This window comes from Pyrgilauda ruficollis, unplaced genomic scaffold (genome assembly GCF_017590135.1).
Source record: "Pyrgilauda ruficollis isolate IOZ18807 unplaced genomic scaffold, ASM1759013v1 scaffold17, whole genome shotgun sequence".
NCBI classification, from domain to species: domain Eukaryota; kingdom Metazoa; phylum Chordata; class Aves; order Passeriformes; family Passeridae; genus Pyrgilauda; species Pyrgilauda ruficollis.
The window spans coordinates 8537163-8543162 of NW_024515875.1; positions in this window are offsets into that span (position 1 = coordinate 8537163).

The window sequence follows — 6000 nt, forward strand, 5'->3', positions numbered from 1 at the left end:
GCAGGCAGGAGAAACTGCCAAACAAAACCCTGTCAACCCAACAGACCAAATTCAGTTCACTGTTCCTTCTGCAAAATCTCTGAGGTGGAATTGAACCGGTTTTCATATTTGTTCACAAATCAAGTGAGATTCAGGATCATTTGCTTTAAAATGCTGTATCACATGTTGCCACCTCTCAGTGTGATAGCCCAGTGAGAAAACACTGCAGTAATAATGTTGCCCTCCAGCCCTGAGGATAACAAATACCCAGTTCTGCTGGGAGATAGATGCATTGGTAATTAGCAAATGTTTGAACATGCTGTGCCCTGCTAGCTTATACCCAACCTGGTGCTAGGCTTTCCATTTACATTTTACATCTATCCTTGCTGCTGGTGAGGAGCCCTTAAGCATCTCTTACTGTATGATCAATGTCAGTAAAGCCCTGGTACTTCTCTCAAGCTACATCAGTTGACATATTATGGGAAAGATAGTGGAGTGAAAGCTAGGAAGTTTGATACGCACTCCAGGTGGACTTTACAGGTCCAGATCACATTTTCCTTCTGCTGTGTCCTGTGTGCCTTCTTGTTTTGCTCTTTAATGCAGTCCCACAATACTTTTCTTGCTCTTGTGAATAATCACTGTCTCTGCTCTCCACTGGTTGCTGCCAAGAGCTGCTTGTCCCATACTCTTTCCTCAAAATAAAACTGTTCTTCCCAAATTCAGGGTTATTTCTGTTGTTCTTCAGTTTCTCCTTGTAGTTTGTTCTTGTGTTTCTGGAAATCAGGCATATACAATTAGTTCACTAGGCAAAAAGGCCATTTTGGAGATATTTAAATTGTATCTTGTACTCCTTAGTGGCGCAATGCTTTTGAGTTTGAGAGCCAGGGGATGAAGTAATAATATTTTCTTGCCCTGTTGGTTAAATAAGACTTAGAAAATCTCTGAGAAATTTGAATATGCCAGTGGTTCTTGGCATAGGAGAGGCTGGAGTAGGCCACAGTCTCTTGAGGCAGGTGGGCTAAGTGTGCACACCGAAAATGAGCTGCAAGATCAGGATGCAAATTTAGGGCAAAACATTGAGCTCAGCTGAAATGGAAAAAAAAAAAAAAAGAAAAAAGAAATAAAAGTGGAAGGTATATTACCTCTACTGAAGGGAGGAGAAGCCTTATGGCTTACAGGCTGGCTCATAGGAGTCTTGGAAATGAGGGCAGGTGATAACGGGCTGTAGGAAAGTACTTTCTTGTGAGAGAAATCTGCTACCTTTCCCAGTTTAACCAAATGGGAAAATATTATCTAAAGAGCAAGAACAGAGAGCTCTGTTTGATGAGGGCCATAACGGGTGTCATTTCAAGAACAATCCTCACAAGCACTGTTAATTACCTATCCAAGCACAGTGGCTCATATTTTTATACCTGAGTGAATAAAATTAATCTCAGATCTTAACATCTAAATAAAAGTGTCATTTATCTCCCACGGCAGCTAAGGCTAGAGAATTTATGGATGTACAGGAGCTCTGAAGATAAGGCCCTATTTGTTTCAGTGTGTCTTCATTTTTGGGAACTTAACTATAGTCACCCAAACCAAGATGTTCTGTGCTCTGTTCCTATGGATATGATCATGTAATCCACAGCAATTTAGCCAAAACAGAGAAATCAACTACTCAGAATTTCTCTCAGACACCAGACATGCCAGTTTTCTTGTACTCCTGTGTCACCTCATTATGGGATATTGATTTCCACTACCGTGTATTTCAGAAAATTCCCTGGGTAATGCTCTGGTGATTTGCTCCAAACAGAGCACCTCAGTAATATTTTGGCAGGCAGGAGAAACTGCCAAACAAAACCCTGTCAACCCAACAGACCAAATTCAGTTCACTGCCCAGTTCCTGTTCCTTCTGCAAAATCTCTGAGGTGGAATTGAACCGGTTTTCATATTTGTTCACAAATCAAGTGAGATTCAGGATCATTTGCTTTAAAATGCTGTATCACATGTTGCCACCTCTCAGTGTGATAGCCCAGTGAGAAAACACTGCAGTAATAATGTTGCCCTCCAGCCCTGAGGATAACAAATACCCAGTTCTGCTGGGAGATAGATGCATTGGTAATTAGCAAATGTTTGAACATGCTGTGCCCTGCTAGCTTATACCCAACCTGGTGCTAGGCTTTCCATTTACATTTTACATCTATCCTTGCTGCTGGTGAGGAGCCCTTAAGCATCTCTTACTGTATGATCAATGTCAGTAAAGCCCTGGTACTTCTCTCAAGCTACATCAGTTGACATATTATGGGAAAGATAGTGGAGTGAAAGCTAGGAAGTTTGATACGCACTCCAGGTGGACTCTTAACAGAACCAGAACCATCAATTCTGCCACAGGTTTTGGACTTGTTATCCCAGAAAAAAAATGTCATGGGAGCTGGCCATGAGTACCAAACTTGTTTAAACACCAAACACTATTGAAACTCTTACAGGAGAATAGGAAGACTGAAAAGTAGACAGAAACACTGATGTTTAGGGGGGTTGTCATTCTGGTCATATAAGGTCATAGAACATTCTGCTTTTCATCGAGTAAATAGAACAAATTTTATCTAGAATACTTGCCTTTAGACATGACACTGCTCTAACAGTCCTGGAACTCAGATCTTTCTGCATGTGTGATCCAGTTTCTGTTCATTTCAACAATCCCACACATGACAGCTGGACTCTTAGCCTTCTTAGGGCAATTTTGTCCCTCAGCTAGTGACACTAATCCAGTGTCACTGCCTTACCCTCAGAGAGATGCAGGACACTCCTGGTGAATGACAAGGGTTCAGAGGAATAACCAGTGTGGTCAGGGGGATTACATTAGACCTGATCAGACTGCCATGAGATGACATGTTTTGTTGCCTTTTCAGTTTCTTCATTGCAAATCAGAACACCTTTATTGTTGCAGAAATATTCCGTGTGACTTTTTACAGGGGTGGCTGAGAATAGAAGATGACTTTGTGCCTTCATATTCCTTGAAGGCATCTAGAAAAAAATACTTTCAGAGCTGTAGTTCACCATCTCCAACATCTTCTTGGCTTTCTGATTTGCTTCCTTTCTATGCTTCCTTGAGGATAGGTAAATAAACCTTTTTTTTTAAATTACTTATTCAGAGAAGAAACCAGGAAATCTGACATTTCTGAAAATAAGGATTTGGGCTGCAGGCCATCTTCAGGATTTACAGAACTATTCTCTGAATTTGAAAATGCTCATGGCTTTTTTTCTTTGCTGAAGTTTGGATTGTTGTGTCAGCTAGAGCAAAGGTCAATCTATGAAGTAACGTTAGATATCAGTGGGGTCAATATCCTGTTTCGAATATTCCACAAAACTCCAGGAAAGAGAGATCATGCACATCTTTATGGAGCATGAATACAGATCTGGTCCTCTCTACCCACTCCTTAAAGTAGAGGCAGATTAAGACCTTCTTGAGAGCTGGTCTCAAAGAAGCCCCACTTCAGACAACCGTCACTCCCCTGCTCTCTCCTGCCTCCCCTGACATCAGACAGGCACCATATTTAGGAAAGGATGATTGTCATTTCGGTATGTAAACTAGATATGGTTAATTTCAGGTGCTGGCAGTTACCAAATTTTCAAGTTGTCCACTGTTCCTGAGAGCAATTTTCAAGGTCACCTGAGTCCCCATGTTTTGAACATGAGCCATTTTCCTCACCTGACAATGTCCTCACAATGTAGGTATCATCCTCACTATTCTTGACAAGCATCCTGGGAAGGAATCCCTAGGGACCAACTCCCATTTGCTGAGATGTGAATTCATGTGTGTCTGTAAAAGAACGATGGAAGGGATAAAGATGAGCTATTTAGCAGGAGTCTTGGTGCCATTGACACACCTGGAGTGGGGTTTATCTCTGTTAACCTCTTATGTCCCCACTTCATCTGAGATAGTTCCTCCCAGCTCCCTTTACACTCACTGCAGAAAAGACACGACGAGGATGTGACACATTTTGCCTATTTTAGATGTTTGAGGTAGAAGGAGGTGAAATACCAGAAGGACCTGTTTCTCCCCAGTAAGAGTAGTTCAGACTGATGACTGGAGATGCTCAGCACTGATCACATAAATATTACCCCCAGCTTCCAAAGAGACCCATGCAAGTCACATACATAGATCTGGCTTTCTCCTCAGCTGAGATTCTGACCTTGCACCATGCTAGGCCTATTCATTTTCAAATCAGTTCATACTGGAAAGGAATTTCCATTTCTTCTACAACTGACAGCAGCAGAAAATATGGACACCCTTGCTATAAGATTTCAGACAGGCTCTAATCTGTCTCATTTTGATATCTCCCTACCAAAGTGTTGGTACAAACACCAATATTTTTTGAGATCCTGTTGGGATCTTAATCCAATCCTTTGTCCTACAATTCCAAGACCCCTTTGTGATTTCTTTGGTTATTTGGCATTTCCACTGGGGCCTTGGAGAGACCCAGTTTTTTAAGTGTTGTACAGACATAGGAGTTCCTGCTGTGAAGGATTTCAGCAGTTTTGTTTCTGCCAGTCACCTCCAGGCTAGTGAGAATGTCCAGACAATGCAGAGGTCCTCAGAGGTAAGCTGCAGGTGAGGCAGCTCCTTTGGCTCCATCTCTCATCTCTCCATCCTCTCCCTGTAGGATGTCCAGAGGGTAGCTGCAATCCTCTTGGTGGCATGGAGCTGGTGCTGGAGTTCTCAGTTTGTACCCACTCTGGCCTAGGGAGGGGTGAGAAGCTCTGATTTCTGTTTAGAGCCCTTCTCATCTCCTTACAGAGTGACTTTGTTTGGTCTAACGGATTGCAAGGAGGGGTCAGCTGTCACAGGGGCAGAAGTGCGCAGAGGCTCATTTACCACACTTCCGTGGGTTTTCCCTTGGATTTGACCTGGTATTTTTATACTTCTATTCCTTGATCTCTCTCAGCCTCATGCTCCATCCTCTGAACAAGACAGACTTGCAGACAGTGTAAATGATTGCTGCTCCACCCAAGGCAGTCCCCCAGAAATCACAGCAGCTGTGGACCCTCTTCTCACCTCTCCCTCTTTCCTTTCTTTCTCCTGATCTCTTCACTTCTTTGTCTCCCTCCTCCCCACTTTTTCTGTCTTTGTTTTTTTTTACCCTGTTCCCTCATGATCTCCCTCTGCCTGTGTCTCTCAGTCCCTCTCCCCAGCTCGCTCTCTCTGGAGACAGGTCTAGTGGCCTGGTTGCCATCTGCTGCCTGGGTTGTTTTTTGTGTGAGTGCGTGCGCGTATGCGCGCGCGCGGGTGCACGTGGGGCTTTTTTTATGAGGTTGAGATCAGATGGCATCTAATCGATCGTCATGGTCTCCATGGTTACCTGGGTGACAGAGTAGTTGGGAGAGACACATACTCCAGCCTGGGGCTGTCAGACCATTCCTGAGAGAAATAATAAAAAAAAAATAAAAAAAAAAAATAAAAAAGAAAGGGAAAAAAAAAGAAAAAAAGAAAGAATAAAAATCAAAGCCCTTCCATCACATTTTACACATTTACATCTTCCTCAGATCCAGGAAAACATAGCCTGTGCTTCTGTTTTACATTGTCACCCTTTGACTTGGCTCGAGGAGGAACAAAGCAGACTTGTTTTTCTTTCTGCATGGCACAGGCACAAAAGTGAACCCCATCTTTGGGAGAAGCTTCTCTTTCCCCTTCTGCTTCTCTGAAAGGTTTGATTTTTTACCTTTTTTTAATCCCCCCCAGTCACTGTTGTAACCATAATGATTATTTTTATTCTTCTAAATTGGTTAGTCTCTTGAATTGACTAAAGGCAATTTCCCAGGTATTCTGGGAAAAGAATTACAGTTTATTAGTATGAGCAGTATCTTTTTTCTCCCTGGCCTCAGCCCCTAACATTAGACCATCTTCAGCACTTGTTGTAAAAGATCAATCAAACTGTATATTACTTTTTGTTTGGAAGCAAGTGGAGTGTGATCCTAAGGATGAATTATGGAATTAGGTGAGTTTCTTGTGTTTAAAAGCAGATTGAGTTGGGCATGGCA